Source organism: Manis javanica, chromosome 5 (genome assembly GCF_040802235.1).
Source record: "Manis javanica isolate MJ-LG chromosome 5, MJ_LKY, whole genome shotgun sequence".
In the NCBI taxonomy this organism is placed as follows: domain Eukaryota; kingdom Metazoa; phylum Chordata; class Mammalia; order Pholidota; family Manidae; genus Manis; species Manis javanica.
The window spans coordinates 97253253-97272928 of record NC_133160.1 but is presented as its reverse complement, the minus strand read 5'-3'; the positions used below and the strand labels follow the sequence as shown (position 1 = coordinate 97272928).

The following is a 19676-nucleotide window of genomic DNA, read 5'->3' as shown; positions in this document are numbered from 1 at the left end:
ACAATGGAACATTCTTGGGGTAAAAATGTTTATACCCAGCTTTATTCCCATCACAGTAGGTCAAGCACTAGAATCATGTCTGCCCCCAACAGTCTGCATATCTGTAATCCTCCTTTGTCTCTGCCTCCTACCAGAGCACTGGGCAGAGCTCTTTATATAGTGACTCAGTCAATAATAGTTTATCACCTATGTGTGTGGAAGCAGTACCCTAGAAGTAGGCTAATTATATCATCAAGTAGTCAGGGTGAGGTGAGGATCCTGGCTGTAGGAACCATTTTCTCACATGCTCTCATATTATTTCTACTGTCAAAGATTGAATTCAATTTTCTTCTTTGGTTTTGATTGATTTTGTGTGTAATCTCTCATGGAAAATTTCAAACATATAGAGATAATAGAATAATGTAGGGAACTTCACACAGTTTCAACAATTATCATTGTATGGCCCATCTTGGTTCACCTATATCCCTATTAATTTATTGAATATTCCTTCTTCCTGCTTCAGATTAATGAATACTTAGCAAGGTATTAACTATTTTGAGCTCATTTTTGTGCTTATGAACTGTATGTAAATACTGCTTACATGGTATTACCTACCTCATAGTGAACTTACAGAAATATCAGTGATTAGTGCCACTAATAGAAAATAAGTAAAATGAATTGGCAGAGGTTAGAAATGTAATTTATATCTTTCTTCTGATCTTTACTTATATGTCTAAAAAGCATTCTAGATGTGAAACTGACTGCAAAAGAATGAATTGGCTGTTCATTAACCTAAAAACATTTTTTTTATAGTCCAGATTTTCTTTAATTTAGTTCAACTTAGATAGAAGAAAGATGTGGGAAGGGTAAAGCCAAGTACAGAAAAAAAAAATAATGCACTATACAAAATATGTGTACATATACTTATAAAATATATAAGCCTATAGTTTTTTTCTTTTTTTAATTTATTTGTTTTTATTTGTTTGAAGAACATTGTTTACTAGGTTCTCCCCTACCCTAAGTCACCCCCAAAAACCCCATTAGAGTCACTGTCCATCAGCATAGCAAGATGCTGTAGAATCACTACTTGTCTTCTCTGTGTTGCAAAACCCTCCTCTTTCCCCCACACCCGACATTATACATGCTAATCATAATACCCCCTTTTTTTTTTCCACACATTATCCCTCCCTACCCTCCCATTCTCCCCAGTCTCTTTCCCTTTGGTAACTGTTAGTACATTCTTCGGTTCTGTGATTTTGCTGCTGTTTTGTTCCTTCAGTTTTCTTTTGTTCTTATACTCCACAGATGAATGAAATCATTTGGTATTTGTCTTTCTCCACTTGGCTTATTTCACTGAGCATAATACCCTCTAGCACCATCCATGTTGTTGCAAATAGTAGGATTTGTTTTCTTCTTATGGCTGAATAATATTCCATTGTGTACATGTACCACCTCTTCTTTATTCAATCATCTACTGATGGACACTTAGGTTGCTTCCATTTCTTGGCTATTGTAAATAGTGCTGCAATAAACATAGGGGTGCATCTGTCTTTTTCAAACTGGAGTGCTGCATCCTTACGGTAAATTCCTAGAAGTTGAATTCCTGAGTCAGATGGTAAGTCTATTTTGAGCATTTTGAGGAACCTCCATATTGCTTTCCAAAACGGTTGAACTAATTTTCATTCCCACCAGCAGTGTAGGAGGGTTCCCCTTTCTCCGCAACCTCACCAACATTTCTTGTTTGTCTTTTGGATGGTGGCCATCCTTAGTGGTGTGAGGTGATATCTCATTGTGGTTTTAATTTGCATTTCTCTGATAACTAACGATGTGGAGCATCTTTTCATGTGTCTGTTGGCCATCTCAATTTCTTCTTTGGAGAACTGTCTGTTCAGCTCCTCTGCCCATGTTTTAATTGGATTATTTGCTTTTTGTTGGTTGAGGTGCGTGAGCCCTTTATATATTTTGGATGTCAAGCCTTTATCGGATCTGTCATTTACAAATATATTCTCTCATACTGTGGGGTATGCTTTTGTTCTATTGATCGTCTCCTTTGCTGTACAGAAGCTTTTCAGCTTGATATGGTGCCACTTGTTCATTTTTGCTGTTGTTTTCCTTGCCCGGGGAGATATGTTCAAGAAGAGGTCACTCATGTTTATGTCTAAGAGATTTTTGTCTATGTTTTTTTCTAAGAGTTTTATGGTTTCATGACTTACATTCAGGTCTTTGATCCATTTTGAATTTACTTTTGTGTATGGGGTTAGACAGTGGTCCAGTTTCATTCTCTTACATGTAGCTGTCCAGTTTTGCCAACACCATCTGTTGAATAGACTCTCATTTCCCCATTGTATGTCCATGGCTCCTTTATCAAATATTAATTGACCATATATGTTTGGGTTAATGTCTGGAGTCTCTAATCTGTTCCACTGGTCTGTGGCTCTGTTCCTGTGCCAGTACCAAATTGTCTTGATTACTATGGCTTTGTAGTAGAGCTTGACGTTGGTGAGTGAGATCCCCCCCACTTTATTCTTCTTTCTCAGGATTGCTTTGGCTATCTGGGGTCTTTGCTGTTTCCATATGAATTTTTGAACTATTTGTTCCAGTTCATTGAAGAATGTTGCTGGTAATTTGATAGGGATTGCATCAAATCTGTATATTGCTTTGGGCAGGATGGCCATTTTGACGATATTAATTCTTCCTAGCCAGGAGCATGGGATGAGTTTCCATTTGTTAGTGTCCTTTTTAACTTCTCTTAAGAGTGACTTGTAGTTTTCAGGGTATAGGTCTTCCACTTCTTTGGTTAGGTTTATTCCTAGGTATTTTATTCTTTTTGATGCTATTGTGAATGGAGTTGTTTTCCTGATTTCTCTTTCTCTTGGCTCATTGTTAGTGTATAGGAAAGCCGCAGACGTCTGTGTGTTAATTTTGTATCCTGCAACTTTGCTGTATTCCGATGTCAGTTCTAGTAGTTTTGGGATGGAGTCTTTAGGGTTTTTTATGTACAATATCATGTCATCTGCAAATAGTGACAATTTAACTTCTTTTTTACCAATCTGGATTCCTTGTATTTCTTTGTTTTGTCTGATTGCCGTGGGTAGGACCTCCAGTACTATGTTAAATAACAGTGGGGATAGTGGGCATCCCTGTCTTGTCCCGATCTCAGAGGAAAAGCTTTCAGCTTCTCGCTGTTCAGTATGATGTTGGCTGTGGTTTTATTGTATATGGCCTTTATTATGTTCAGGAACTTGCCTTCTATACCCATTTTTCTGAGAGTTTTTATCATGACTGGATGTTGAATTTTGTTGAATGCTTTTTCAGCATATATGGAGATGATCATGTGGTTTTTGTCTTTCTTTTTGTTGATGTGGTGGATGATGTTGATGGATTTTTGAATGTTTTACCATCCTTGCATCTCTGGGATGAATCCAATTTGGTCATGGTATATGATCCTTTTGATATATTTTTGAATTCAGTTTGCCAATATTTTATTGAGTATTTTTGCATCTACATTCATCAGGGATATTGGTGTGTAATTTTCTTTTTTGGTGTGGTCTTTGCCTGGTTTTGGTATTAGGGTGATGTTGGCTTCATAGAATGAGTTTGGGAGTATTCCCTCCTCTTCTATTTTTTGGAAAACTTTAAGAAGAATGGGTATTAGATCTTCTCTGTATGTCTGATAAAATTCTGAGTTAAGTCCATCTGGTCCAGGGGTTTTTTTCTTGGGTAGTTTTTTTATTACCACTTCAATTTCTTTGCTGGTATTGGTTTGTTTAGATTTTGTGTTTCTTCCTTGGTGAGTCTTAGAAGGTTGTATTTTTCTAGGAAGTTGTCCATTTCTTCTAGGTTTTTCAGCTTCTTAGCATATAGGTTTTCATAGTAGTCTGTAATAATTCTTTGTATTTCTGTTGGGTCCGTCGTGATGTTTCCTTTATCATTTCTGATTCTGTTGATGTTTGTTGATTCTCTTTTTCTCTTAATAAGTCTGGCTAGAGGCTTATCTATTTTGTTTATTTTCTCAAAGAACCAGCTCTTGGTTTCATTGATTTTTTTCGAATGTTTTATTCTTCTGAATTTTGTTTATTTCTTCTCTGATCTTTATTATGTTCCTCCTTCTGCTGACTTTAGGCCTCATTTGTTCTTCTTTTTCCAATTTTGATAACTGTAACATTAGACTATTCATTTGGACTTGTTCTTCCTTCTTTAAATACGCCTGGTTTGCTGTATACTTTCCTCTTAAGACTGCTTTTGCTACATCCCACAGAAGTTGGGATGTTGTGTTGTTGTTGTCATTTATTTCCATATATTGCTGGATCTCCATTTTAATTTGGTCGTTGATCCATAGACTATTTAGAAGCGTGTTGTTAAGTGTCCATGTGTTTGTGAGCCTTTTTGCTTTCTTGGTACAATTTATTTCTTGTTTTATGTCTTTGTGGTCTGAAAAGTTGGTTGGTAGGATTTCAATCTTTTTGAATTTACTGAGGCTCTTTTTGTGGCCTAGTATGTGGTCTATTCTGGAGAATGTTCCATGTGCACTTGAGAAGAATATGTGTCCTGTTGCTTTTGGGTGTAGAGTTCTATAGATGTCTATTAGGTCCATCTGTTCTAGTGTGTTGTTCAGTGCATCTGTGTCCTTATTTATTTTCTGTCTGGTGGATCTGTCCTTTGGAGTGAATGGTGTGTTGAAGTCTCCTAAAATGAATGCATTGCAGTCTATTTCCCCCTTTAGTTCTGTTAGTATTTTTTTCACATATGCTGGTGCTCCTGTGTTGGGTACATATATATTTATAATGGTTATATCCTCTTGTTGGACTGAGCCCTTTATCATTATGTAATGTCCTTCTTTAGCTCTTGTTACTTTCTTTGTTTTGAAGTCTATTTTGTCTGATACTAGTACTGCAACACCTGCTTTTTTCCTCCCTATTGTATGCATGAAATATCTTTTTCCATTCCTTGAATTTTAGTCTGTGCATGTCTTTGGGTTTGAGGTGAGTCTGTTGTAAGCAGCATATAGATGGGTCTTGTTTTTTTATCCATTCAGTGACTCTATGTCTTTTGATTGGTACATTCAGTCCATTTACATTTAGGGTGATTATCGATAGGTATGTATTTATTGCCATTTCAGGCTTTAGATTCGTGGTTACCAAATGTTCCAGGTTACTTTCCTTACTGTCTAAGAGTATAACTTAACTCACTTAGTATGCTTTTACGAGCACAATATAAAGGTTCTTTTCTATGTGTCCTTTTTCTTCCCCCTTCTTTCTTTATATATTAAATATCAGATTCTATACTTTTTCTCTATCCCTTGATTGGCTTTGGGGGTAGTCAATTTAATTTTGCATGTTCCTCTCAATCAGCTACTCTACCCTCCCTACCATAATTTTCCTACCTCTGGTAACAGCTATCCACCCCTAGGAACACTTCCATCTATAGCAGTCCCTCCAAAATAGACTGCAGAGATGGTTTGTGGGAGGTAAACTCTCTCAGCTTTTGCTTATCTGGAAATTGTTTAATCCCTCCTTCAAATTTAAATGATAATCTCGCTGGATTAAGTAGTCTTGTTTCCAGGCCCTTCTGCTTCATGGCATTAAATACATCATGCCACTCCCTTCTGGCCTGTAAGGTTTCTGCTGAGATGTCTGTTGTTAGCCTGATGGGCTTTCCTTTGTATGTGATCTTATTTCTGCCTCTGGCTGCTTTTAACAGTCTGTCCTTATCCTTGAGCTTTCCCTTTTTAATTACTATGTGTCTTGGTGTTGTCTTCCTTGGGTCCCTTGTGTAGGGGGATCTGTGGATCTCCATGGCCTGAGAGACTATCTCCTTCCCCAGTTTGTGGAAGTTTTCAGCAACTACCTCCTCAAAGACAGTTTCTATCCCTTTTTCTCTCTCTTCTTCTTCTGGTATCCCTATGATGCGAATATTGTTCTGCTTGGATTGGTCACACTGTTCTCTCAATATTCTTTCCTTTTTAGAGATCCTTTTTTCTTTCTGTGCCTCAGCTTCTTTGTATTCCTCTTCTCTAGTTTCTATTTCATTTATTTTCTCCTCCACCGTATCCAACCTGCTTTCAATACCCTCCATCGTGTTCTTTAACGATTGGATCTCTGACCTGAATTCATTCCTGAGTTCTTGGATGTCTTTCCGTACCTCCATTAGGATGTTGATTATTTTTATTTTGAACTCCCTTTCAGGAAGAGTCATGAGGTCCATATCCTTTAAATCTTTCTCAGGAGTTGTATTAACAATTTTACTCTGGACAATATTCCTTTGGCGTTTCATGTTTGTATATGGCGCCCTGTAGTGTCTAGAAGCTCTATACTGGAGCTGCTTAGCCCCTTAAGCAATGTCAGGGGTCGCAGGGGAGCGGCACTGGTGCCTGGGTGTTGGAAAGAGCTGTTCCCCCCTTCCTGGCTCCTGTGCCTATCTACACTCCCTGAGCCAGTGGGCCGGGCACACAGGTATAAGTTTTTGTCCCAGAACAGCCAGATATGGATCCCTACTTTCCCGAAGCAGCCAGAATCCCAGTCTCCCCAGGAACTCTGCCTGTATTAACTTTCCATGCAAGTCTCATGAAAGCACCATGAAATGTAGGTTTGTGCTCCCAGAGAAGATCTCTAGAGTGAGGTATTCAGCAGTCCCAAGCATTCCACTTCCTCCCTGCTCCGTTTGTCTTCCTCCCGCTGGCGAGCTTGGGTGGGGGAGGGGCTCGGGTCCCATGGAGCCACAGCTCTGGTATGTTACCCTGTTCACTGAGGTCTGCTCTTTCTCCAGGTGTGTGCAGTCTGACGCCGTCCTCTTATCCTGTTGCTCTCTTAGGATTAGTTGTTCCCATTAAATTTTCTTATTGTATCCACTTTTAGAAGGAAGCCTCTGTCTCTCTTCTTACTCTGCCATATTTAATCCATGTCCTAAAAACATTTTTGCAGCACATATTTGTTGCCCTGGAGAAGGAAGAATCACTGTGTTTTATATATACATAATTCTGTGACTGACTTAATTCACCTTTCCTCTTGTGGGGGGAAAGGGTCAGTAGTTGGCCTGATTTGCGGGTCCCATAGATCAAAGGACAGGAAGAGCTCTTTACTGGAGATTTAGAGAGTTCTAGAATCAAGACCTGACATACTCATGAGTCTAGTAAGATGCAAGTAAACATTTCAGGGTAATGTTTTATTACCCATGGCTTATTTGAAAGAACAAGCACAAGATAGATTCTGGACCAATATCAAAGTAAATGTATAGGTATAATTTATGTTAGGATACAACAACCTGGTTTTAGCAACTTGGTTTTAATATTCTTTCATTTCACACATCTGTATGCACGAATCCACTGTTCTATGAGCTATAGGAAAACAGATATGAATCAAATCAGTTGAGTATTCAGTCCTTAAAACTAAGCAGAGAGAAAGTGATAACTGTATATGAATAAACACAAGGTAGAAATGATAGATATCAAAAAAGAGGACCAGAGAACAAACTATGGAAGTTAAGAAGTGAGAGAGATTTTTTTTCCCACTGCTATGATTAGGGGAGGGTAATCATGGGATCAGAGCTATATGTTCATGGAAGACTAGTATCAAGGGAGTTCATGGAAGAGTATAATATAGGGGTTTGATTAATGGAATGTTATTTGAAGAGAGGAAACTTAAAGATGTCTGTAATAGAGGCTAAAAAAAGAGCATGCATACTCAAAAGAGATAAATAATATAAGAAAGCATTTGGGAACATATAAGGTATTGGAAAGTGAACAAAAGTTACTTTTTTTCTTATGGGAGGGAAAAAGAAATAATATACATACAGAGAATAATTTTAACAGAGCATCACTTCATGTTGAATCACAAGAATTGGGGATAAGTGTTTGGCAAAATCTTTAGCCATGTTGTTTTTCCAATGGGTTTCAGCCCCAGAGAAGTTCATTATGGATTGAATGAGACTGAAAAACCCACAGTTGCAGGTCAATCACTAGAATCCTGTCCACTCTGAGCAAATCTGCATTCAGCAAGCCAGTCTCTGCCTGTGAGTGTCTCTGCCCCTACAGCTATCTCAGTCTCTGTCCTTCCACTGCCACCACTTGTCTCTGCTGTCTTGCAGCCATGCAGCCAAGCCGCCATGCCACCCAGAGCACTGGGTGGAGCTCTTTTTGTAGAGTCAATAACAACATATTGCCCACACATGGGTAGTGAGCTAGCTGACCAGGGCCAGGTTAGAATCCCGGCCATAGGAACCTTCATTTTCTCTACACCAGTCCAGTTCCCCTCTTTCTTATTAACAGAGTTTGAATACTCAGTTTTTTTATCCTCCCAAATGCTTTGCCCTCTTTTAGCTCCAAAGTGTGAATGTTGATGTTCTTGTTGAACAACAAAATTCAACCTAGTGAATTTGAAGATCTAATTGACTTTATTAAAGGATTCATGAAATAGCCATCATCCCCTCTAAAAAGAAGAGAGTGTCCCAATATGCTACTGAAAACAGGTTTTCTAAATGCAAAGAGAGCATTAAAAAAGTAAGGGAGAAAGGGAGGAAAGAAGGAAGAAATCAATTAACAAGGAATACGTATTTAGACAAGATTACTTTCCTAAGGTGGAAGGATCTCCCAGGGGACAACCTCCATGAAATCCCAATTTGGCTGGATAAAAGTTACATTTCTGAGGGGGTTGAAATTACAATTGGATTAGGTATTACATCTTGGTTTGTGGTGGGCCCTAATTTTAAGTGACCCCATTATGATCCTATTATTTTTCTTTTAACAGTCTAAATCAATAGCTCCAGAAATGTGGTTCCACACCAGCAGGATCACCAACACCTGGGAATTTGTTAGGAACATACATTTTACTCCAGGCATAACAAAATAAAAAACTCCGGAGAAGAAAGACAAATGGCCAACAGGCTGCTGGGAAAATGGAAGTTACTATGGCCAGGATCCTCATGTGGCCCTTAACTACTTGATGTATTTGGCCTACTGCTAGGCTACTACTTTCACACCCATAGGCAGTGAGCTATTACTGACTGAATCACTATATATATATAGCTCTGCCCAGTGCTCTAGGAGAAACCAGAGACAAAGGAGGATTACAGATCTACAGACTGCTGAGAGCAGGTGTAATTCTAGTGTTTGATCTACAGCCATGGGGATAAAGTTGGGTGTAAACACTTTTACTGCAAGAATGTTCCATTGTCCCTTCTCGGTCTCACTGAATCCATAGTTAACTTACCTGGAGCTGAAACTCACTGGCAAGACCTTCTCCTAGACTATAAGAAAATCAGTGTCTCCTTTTTAATATTATTGCAATATCAAAATTTCATCTTATTAAAATAATTTAAACTTTTATTCTTGTGAAAATAATTCAGGAAGTAATTAACTTTGCTGTGTGATTAAGGCTCCTCAGGTATGCTTTATTAAACTCCAAACATCTCTCATTAACTCTTAATCATATCTTCAAAGAAAATAAAAATTATGGAGACCTTAAAGCTAATTTATTTAGGGTTATCCTCTAAAATATTATATTTTTGTTACGGCTTTTGGTTTTTGTTTCACTTGTTTGGTTTTATTCTTTGTTTGTGCCTTTTTCCTGTAACTCTTCTCCTGACCCACTATGAATTACTTGAACCCTCCTTACAGGATGGCTCCAATATTGGCAGTAGATGTTATCTTACAAGTAAAAGCATACCTATTCTTCCATAACTGTTTTTGAAAATAGAATATAAAATTACTTGAAACTAAAGAAAATATTTTCAAAGGGATAAGTCTCTGTGGGGAAAATGGAAGTTCCTATGGCCAGTATCCTCACCTGACCCTAAACTACTTGATGATGTAACTGGCCTACTGCTAGGCTACTGATTCCACAGCCATAGGCAATGAGCTATTACTGACTGAGTCATTATATAAAGAGCTCTGCCCACTGCTCTGTGCAGAGGCAGAGATGAAGGACAGTTACAGTTCTGCATACTGTTGTATGTAGGCATGATTCTAGTGCTCAACCTACTGCAATGGGAATAAAGCCAGGTATAAACACTTTTACCCCAAGAATGTTCCATTTTCATTTCTTGGTCTCACTGAATCCATAGTGAACTTGGCCAGGGATGAAACCCTCAGGCAAGACACAGGTATATGAAAAAAATGTTCAACATTGCTGATCATCAGTGTAATGCAAAGAAAACTATAGTGAGAAATCGACTCACACCTGTCAGGATGGCTGTTATAAAAAAAAAAAAGATGTCAAGTGTTGATGAGGATATGGAGAATTTATGCAAAATGGTGCAGCTGCCAAGAGAACTTTGAGAAGTTTCTCAAAAAATTAAAAATAGAACTACCATATGATCTATCAATCCTACTTTTGGGTATTTATCCACAAGAACTGAAATCAGGATTTCAATGAGATATTAGCATCCTCACAAGATATTAGCACTCCATGCTCATTGCAGCATTATTCACAATAGCCAAGATATATAGCTGACTGTCCATTGACAGATGCCTGAAGACAATGTAGCATATACATAGACATGCAATGGAATACTCTTCAGCCTTAAAAAAGAAAGGAAATTCTCCAGTATACAACATTGATGAACCTTGAGGATATTATGCTAAGTGATATAAACCGGTTACACAAAGACAAATATTGTGTGATTCCATTTATATGAGCTATCTAAAATAGTTAAATTCATAGAATCAAAGAGTGGAATGGTGGTTGCCAGGGCTGAGGAGAGGGGAAGTAGGGAAATGCTAATCAACAGGCATAAAGTTTTAGTTAAGCAAGATGAAGAATTTTTAGAAACCTGCTATACAACATTGTTTTTACAATCAACAGTACTATATTGTACACTTAAAATTTTGTTAAGATGATAGATCTCACTCATGTTAATTGTTCTCACCACAATTAAACAAACAAACAAACAAACAAAGCAACTGTAGGGAAAGGACCTAGTAGTTGTGTTTACATGTGATTCTGATGCACAGTAAAGTTTGAAAATCATAGCCTTATCTATGAGGACATTTCTATTCCAGGTCCTAGTGATGGCTTTACACTTAAGCGTAAGTTTCAGCTCCAGGCAAGGAACGTAAGAGGAGACTTGTAGGTTACTTTTGATCAAGGATCTTTTTTTTTTTTTTCCTGATCAGGAAAGAGACACCCGTGGATAAACAGCCCTTCCTACCCTTGACTGGTTGTGTATGGATGCTCTGTGTACAACTTTTTTAATAATTTTATCTTAGGGAAGAACCATAAAAATAAAAGTCCCTATCCTTAGTATGGCAGAAGGAAAATTTTGGAAGTCACCTGGGTGTTTGTTAAAGTCCTTTCATAACTAAATTAAGTGACTCTGGAACTATTTACATCTGGTAACTTACTAAATAAGTTAATAAATAACCTCATTGTTTAAGCTTCTGTTAATTGTGGCATGTCTTGTTTGCAGCCACAGGCACTGTAATGGAAATAAAGTATAACAGCCTGGTTATATCACATTGTGGGTAAAATTGCAATATTTCCAGAATCTCTCACCTGGCTGTAGTTCATCTGCATATCAATAGGTGTTTACAAAGGGTATAGAGAGTTAGTCCCTCTGTATATCAGTAGGTAATTACAAAGGCATGGGATGGTTTATCTGGACTCAAGAGGTTGGGTGGAGGTCTCTTGTGCTGCAGCCTGGTCAGGAGAGAGAAGGGACGACTGCTTGTAAGAAATAAATGGGTATCTTAACTTTATTTCTTCCTTTGACTGATTTTGGTTTCAAAGGTATTTTGCCCTGGGATTTCCCCCCCTTGGAGTTACACACATTCTCCAGTGTTTTCTTTCATATCAAAATATTGTAGTTCTGTGAAAATTTTGTATGCTTTTACCAATGTATGTTCTGATCAACAAATATAATACCTCTGTCAAGAGAATCAGCAGCATCTTTGCATAGACAGTAGCACACAGTCTGAATCCAGATATCAAGATACTTATCAGAGACGTTATTGTCAAGATAAGTATGTTGCCTTTGGCAAAGCCCAGCAGAGCAGGCTGGCTCCATAAGGTACAATACCATAAAGATTGACTTTTCCTTAAAATACTTAGACAAGAAAAAAAGATGGTAAAAAGGAATGATGAGGCAGATAAATTTAAATGTTTTAAAGTCTTTGAATCTCAATGATGAAAACATAAATTTTTATACAAGTAATTTTACTTTTGTATATTTAAATATTTTACATAAAAATTTAAAAAATACACTCCTAAACAAAACCAAAGAATGGAAAATATGCCAAAGGAATACCAACAAAGAAACAAATTTGGCTACTTTATTATAAGGCAAATGTCATTTAAAGCAAAAAATATTGATAGAGAAAAATGAAACTTTATCCAAAAATAAAATGAACAATCCAACAAAAAGATAAAATGTTTATTAAAGTGTATGTATGTAGAAATAGTAGTTAAATATATAGAACCAATAGTATATCTTCAAGGAGAACTCAAGAAGCTAACATCATTAGAAGATTTTTAACATATCTCTTTTAAAATATGATCAATCAGATAACAATTAGTTAGGATGTAAATTCTTTTTCCAAAAAAAAAATTAACCAGAAAGATTAATTAGATTTATAGAGTATAATCAATTAATAAATATAATAGATTATTTTCAAGTGAATATGGAAAATTTAAAAAATTTTATGTCCTGGCATGTCAGTAAAGTAACATATCATTTATATAAACTTTAAAAACATAAAAGCAATGCCATGTAATATTTATGCTTACATACATAAAAGTACAAAATTCCATATCTAATTCCAGAGATGGGTTACACTGGAGTCCAGAGTTATTATCATTGGTTAAATGGGGGCCAAATGGGAAGAATAGAGGTGAAAATCATATTTTGCTCTTGTATTTTTTTTCTTGTTATTACATAAACATAATCTCATCATAATGGAAATCAAACTGCATAATGCAATTTTAATAATAATAAGCACAAATTTGTGTAAATGAGAATGACATTTTTTCCCCTTCTCCCCATCCCCCTGTTTTTTTTTCTCTGACTTTCATAGAAGGGCATTGTGTTAGTATTCTCTTGAATTTAATGGAACTGTGTTTATGAATTATAATGATCAAATTGTATTACAATGGACAGATGGCAGTTCCATTTATATGTGTTTTTCATGAACATAAGTTAGTTAAAATTGTGAGCCAGAATCTAACTAACTACAAATGTCTATGAACATGACATGTTATACTGCTACATGTCCCTGGAGGTATTTCTAAAAGTTTTGTCTACCCTAACATAGGTGACATATATATATATATATATATATATACATACACACACAAAGCCAAAGGAATAATGATGCCATAATGTTTGTTGTTATAGGATTTTTGGATATATGGAATATCCCAAATCAAGGATATTTTATAATGTTAATAAATATCAAAAGATTAATTTTGGGCTGTGCCCATTTATTTTTTAGTTCTGCAGTATTTATTTAGAAAGATTGTTTTCTGAAGCAAATGTCCTAAGCTTTATAATCACCACTAATATCCTCAAAGTGAATATAATTAAACATGATGATATATCTATTTCCAAAATGTCAATAATATAGTTAACCCATGTAAGGCTTACTTATTTCATTTATCAAGTTGTGAATTTATTGTATTAAAGCTAGTGAGGCAGCTATTAAATGGATTACTAATTGTTAAAATTTAATTTTCTAAATCTAGTGTTTCATCATCATATAAAGATTCTACTGGTATTTATTAAATATCTACTCTGCAGATACTGTGTTGAACTGGATAGTGGCTAGAAAGGAAAGGGGTTCAATAATCAGTTGCAAAGATGAATAAGATAAGGTTGATGTTCTTGAGGTGTTTAGAATGACCGAATGAGGGAGACTGATACATACAACTGAAAGGTGCTGGAGAAAAAATATGGTGGAAAACTAGGGTTGACTTCTTGGAAGAATCAGAGAGGGGAAGTGACATATAGTTAACAAAATATATAATAATCTCATGTGAGGGGCTAAAGTTCCTGGAAATTTTAAACAGATATAAGCTTTTGTATAGTAATGGATTAATTTGGTTTTAGTTATATGCAGGTATTTTCTTAGACGTACTGTTTCTTCATATGCCTGTACACTTATATGATATTGGATATATACAAGTTTATGATCACATACTTTTAATTTTCCAGGATGATTTTAACTTCAGTGAGATGGGAGCAAGGATCTAGAATCCATCTACTTTAGAATTCCCCTTCCCTTATTCTCCCACCCATTCCCACCATTCTGATTCAAGAGTCTTTGGAAGTGCAAGCTTTACCCAAAGTATTTTAAAAACATGAGCTAGTCCCACCTCTTCAGAGAACTGAGGCCTATTTTGCACCTTATGTTATAAAACGTTAATTAGATTTGAATCTAGTGCTTTTTACTCCTAGTTCAATGCTACTTTCACTGCTTCATGATGATTCAATGGTGTCTTATAATAGTAATGTCAAATCATGAGGAAAATTATTTCTGAAGGAAAAATTACTTTCTGTAGAAAAACGATAAGCTAAATGCCTCTCCCTGTGTAGTTTCCCTTTCATTGACAAAAAATTCCTTTATTCGTTGCTTAAATATTAAGTTTGAATCTTGAGATTAACATTCTAACCCATCTAGTGAGCTGGAGAGAATTTCATTCTTGCTTAAATTCAAGCATTTGTAAGCCACATACTCCTTACAATTAAATCCATCCCTTTAAAGAAAGCATATTATCATGAATATTATATAGACTTGGCATCAACATACAGGAATATATCCTGATTGCTAATGGCAAAAGATAAAAAGAAAATGAATAATAATAGATTTGTTTAAAATGATATTTATGTCTTTCCATGTGGGAATTATTGTCTTAGGTCCTTAGATGTTAAAACATCTGTACATCAGCAGACATTATTATGTATCTCTAATATTATCAAATATCAGGTTTATCAGAAACCAGAGGTGATCTCTTGGGCTATGTTGCATTGGCAACAAATCTTGTTCTTGGTAAGTCATGTTAAGTGGAATTCTCTTGGCTTCTTAGAATTTAATAAAACTCTTGTTGAATTAAAATCAGCCATCTTTCGTATAGTTATAAAACAATTGGTCATTCACCAAGGCCCTCAGCAAGTTATACTTTAAAAGAAATATAGCTGTTGATATTTGTGATTCTACTCAAATCACAATCGCTTTATAATATCCTTTCTTGATAACTTGAGATTATTTACGGTGAACTATTACTTGTAAGGTTTACTAATTAGTGATATGAACACTGTATTTACTCATTCTTCCAAACGATTTTATATTTAATATTTAAGAAAGTGATGTCTGCTTTAAATTGAAAAATACATCAAAAAATTAATACTTGCTTCTTTAAATAAAGAAGTTATGCTTCAGCATTTACACAAAGTTTGGGCCAGTTTCTTGGGTTTTGATTTATTTGAAACTTTTTGAAATTTCCTTCCCTTCCCTGTTATTATTATAAGTTAGGTTTCACTCTTTATTTTTTTCCAAATATGGTTGAGATCTGACAAATTTTGAGTAAATTGTATATCAGCTATGTGGCCATCCTCACATCTTCCATTTCTGTGGAGTTACTGTGTCCTTCAAGATTTAAACAAAATGGAACGAGCCTTTCATTTCATGTTTCCACAAATCTGCAGAAATTCCCGGCTGGGCTGGGGCTGGGAACTGGAAATTCATCTCCTATTAGTCACCTGTGGTTCAAACCTGCTGCCTTTTGAGGCATATCTTTATTTTAATAATTACACATATGTATTTGACATAATAAAATCATATTGGGAGTGACTGCATTTTCATGGGAATATTCTTTAAGATATTTTTGGTTCCTGTCATCACACACACCAGTGACAGAAAGCCAAAGCCATTGTTGTTACAAAAATATCACTTTCCCAGATTCTTCTCTTTACTACCCTCTTTATATACCTCATATTACTTTTTTTTGACAAAAATTATGTGTATCTCAAGCAAATATATTTATTATCTAGAATTTTATAGAAATGCTGATATCTGTTTTAAGAATTTTACATAAAATCTCTTGTCAGATAGGAGGGAACTGTTGTTTTAATTTTTATAATGAAAAAACTAGAGATAAAAGACACCCAAAATTGAATAAATCAAAGTCATATTGTGAGATAACTTTTAACTTTTAAATATTGATCACTATTCCAACTCTGAGTTGCCTAGTATCATTTTTGAAACAGTATTAAGTTATGGGAATCAATAACTTCACTCTCCTTTTTTTCTCCTTCAAAACAATGAAGTTACAACAAAAACATCATGTAAGAAAATTAGACAAATGAAAGTCCGGGGAACCACTTATTAGGAAAGACTTCCGTGTGAGTTCATTTGGTTGGACTTCTTAATATTCTACTACTAATAATACAGCTTAGCAACTTGTCTTTTAAATATATGTCTTGTTATTATTTAAATATTAAACATCATAAAATACCTTTTAATTTATTTTTCATATGGTCCATTTCATAAAATACCCATAATGTTCTTTCAGGTGAATATTATGGAGAAGTAAATGTTCTTACATTTAAAATAACCCCTGCTAGTCTCTGTATCATTTATCAATCTGTTACCATTGTATTCCTCTAGAACATTCCCTTAAGTAAAATATAATACTTAGTTGATAAGAATATAACTTGCTGAATGCTCCTTTGACCTTCTTAGTCAAAACATTTTTATTTAGATTTTTAAAAGATTATTACAGTTTTAAAGTAGTACTGAGTATGCACTGATACTATAATCACAAAAGCATTTGGGAGAAAACATCCAGAGGAGACCTTGGGAAGATGGAATATTGGTATTCTAGGGCTAGACTGTATGACATACAGAAATGTGGCATGCATAGAAATATATAGAAATATATTGAATATATATATATACATAGAAATCTAGTGTTTCATGTTCCTAAAACTAAAATTTTCATCCTTCACTGTCAGATGGCTTTTCATTTGACTTCAAAATGGGAACAACTTTCATGCAATAGTTATTCTAGCTGTAAATGTAGAGAATTTCACTCAGCTGGATTCAGTGACCTTTCCTGATTCATAGTTCTCTATTTCTTGATTGTATAAATCAACTTAAAAATAAAATCTATACAATGTCTGTGGCACCATAATCCATAATTATGCTTTTCAGGATATTTGAGGTTAACTGCCCTCTGAAAAAAATCTGACATGTAGTGATTTCTAAATTTAAAAATCCCTGTAGACATACACTTTCATTTATCTATGTCTCTCATTTGCTTACTTTACTTCTACTTTTCTGATTTTATACTTTGCTAGAAAATGCATTTAATTGAATTTTATGTGCTGAAAATGAATTTTTAATAAAATTATTTTCCTATGTAATAACATAATTGCACTGCAGCTTACCACATATTACAGACTGACTCATTCATTTAATCTTTAACACAATGCTGTGAGATAAACAGGAAATAATGATACCCATATTTTAAGTTTTAGAAAACTGAGATTCACATTCATTAGGGACATAAAGTTAAAACTTGAGTTATATTACATTAGAAAACCCAGGAATTTTAGCTAGGTCTAGTTGTATTCTAACAGGTACATGTTCAATGAGACAGAATGTGATATTTAACATATTTTCTTCTTTCAGTTTAATTCAAGCTAAATAACAGTTATTAAACTCTCACTAGGTTAAAGTACATAAAACAGTTGCATCAGAGAGCTTAAAATAAAAGTGCATATTAAAAGTTGTAAGTACATTATTAATCCTAAGAAAACATTTTTAATAGCAGGTAGTAATGGAAACCAAAATTTAAGGGTTAAGGAATAAGGATAAGTTAAGGTGAAGCATCAGGTGAGGACTGTATTGTGGAGTGGTTAAGATTTGGGCTGTGAAGAGATGATGAAGGGCTTGAGAATACAACAACAGAAGGACAACCCACAAATGATGAGTGAATTGGAAACATTTGTCAAAAAACATGTAAGAATTACAAGGCAGAAGTGATTGAGAATTAACAGAGTCCAGAGCCTAACAAGTGAAGGAGTTAACCTGGGGAAAAAGGAAACATTTTTTAAATATTCAAATAAAGTTTTCAAATAAAAAGTTTTTAAATATCCAAACATGATAAAAGCAGATCCTTTTTCACTAAGTATAAAAGTTGAAGGTTTTCTTTTGGGAAGATATTCATTTCTTAGCAAGTGATAGGACTTTCTTTTCCCTAAAACTTGGTATTTTTGTAGTATGGAAAAAGAGATTAGGGGAGAATATGATAAAGGTCTTAGAATGTAAACTTTAAAAATTGCCAGAAAGCAGTAATAAGGATATTTGATGGAGTTAGTCCATACAGTCTGTCCACATTTTCTAACAAGTGGCAGCCTATGAATAGTAAACATATATGCAAATAGTTACTTGATTATAGGGGCTTTGAAAGCCTTGGAAAGCATAAAATGCTAAGCTGGACAAAGTGAGTCTCAAGAAAAGCCACTTTACTTTTATTATGGGGTTAGGAAAGGATCTGGAAACAGCTGGAAAAGCTGTGGAATTTCCACAGCTTTGTGCTTGTGGAAATGGCTTTTTTAGAAAAAAGAAGTGACAGGAACTAAACTAGGGATGAAGGCAAACCAACACTGATAGTACCAGCCAGAGACTTAGAGCTGTTCAGTTAGCTAACTTAAGTCTCCTGAGCCTGCTTTCTGTCAAGCCTCCAAAAGGGAAGGGAGAAAGTCAGCATAGCCACAGCCACCAGAGCCATCAGGGGACAAAAAACTCATCTGTCCTTCCTCACTCACTGTCACTCAGATGAACCCTGGTGACCTGGCTCTAAAGTCTGTGCTCTCAGAACTATAATAGTGGAGATCACATATATTGATATTAGAAGTGTGTAATTGTTTTTAAAGATCTTAAAGAGTGTACATTTTCATTGTTACTAATTTTTTTGCTTTGTATAATGTTCATCTGCTTTTTAAAAAACAATTGAAGATACAAGTACAAGTTGGCATCTTGCTCTGAATTGGTACAGTCCTACCAATGCAAATAGTTCCAACCAAATTCAAATAGTTAATAAAATGTATAAGAATTGTGTATATCTTATTTTTAGTGACTACTTTCTTAATTTAGAAGTGAGGTTCTTCAGTTTTATTTCTGTGATGCCAGAATATGCAACAGATTCTTCCAACTCTGTCAGACATTCAGTTAATCATCTAAAGTTTAGTCTACATTTTATCAAATAACCAGATTGAGTGCTTAGTTTAGCAGACTAAATACTTTGATATTCTTCATCTTAGTCTTCTCACTCATGTATTGTAAAAATGTGAAATTAAATAATAAGATTCAGAGACACTGTACATTTATCCTTAGCCTTCCATTATTATCCTCCTTGTTACTCTTCTTTCTACAAAAAAAGAAAACAAAACAAATAAAAATAGAAAGTTACCATAAAACATAAGAAAACTAACCACTCTTCCAACTCCTCACTAGAATAAAAATGAAATAAGTTAATATTTTTTCTGATTAATTTATACAGGGATTACAATTTTACAAAAATAATTTGAAGCATTCCAAAATTTGACTTAATTAATTTGCTAATTATGGGAAGTTTAGTGAGTCATGATTTTAAAAAGAGAATAAAAGTGACATCTGAAGCAGATGCAAATATTTTAGGTTTGGATAGAATATAGTTATTGTTTTTGTCTTGCATGCTTTACCTAAAACTTTTTAGTGTATAATCTCC

At 35.0% G+C, this 19676-nt stretch overlaps 1 protein-coding gene across 1 annotated transcript in view; it reads left to right on the top strand.

Moving 5' to 3' along the window:
- GRID2 (glutamate ionotropic receptor delta type subunit 2) overlaps positions 1-19676 on the top strand; it is a 1417443-nt gene that overhangs the window by 373696 nt on the left and 1024071 nt on the right. The gene's annotated exons all lie outside the window — the stretch shown is intronic.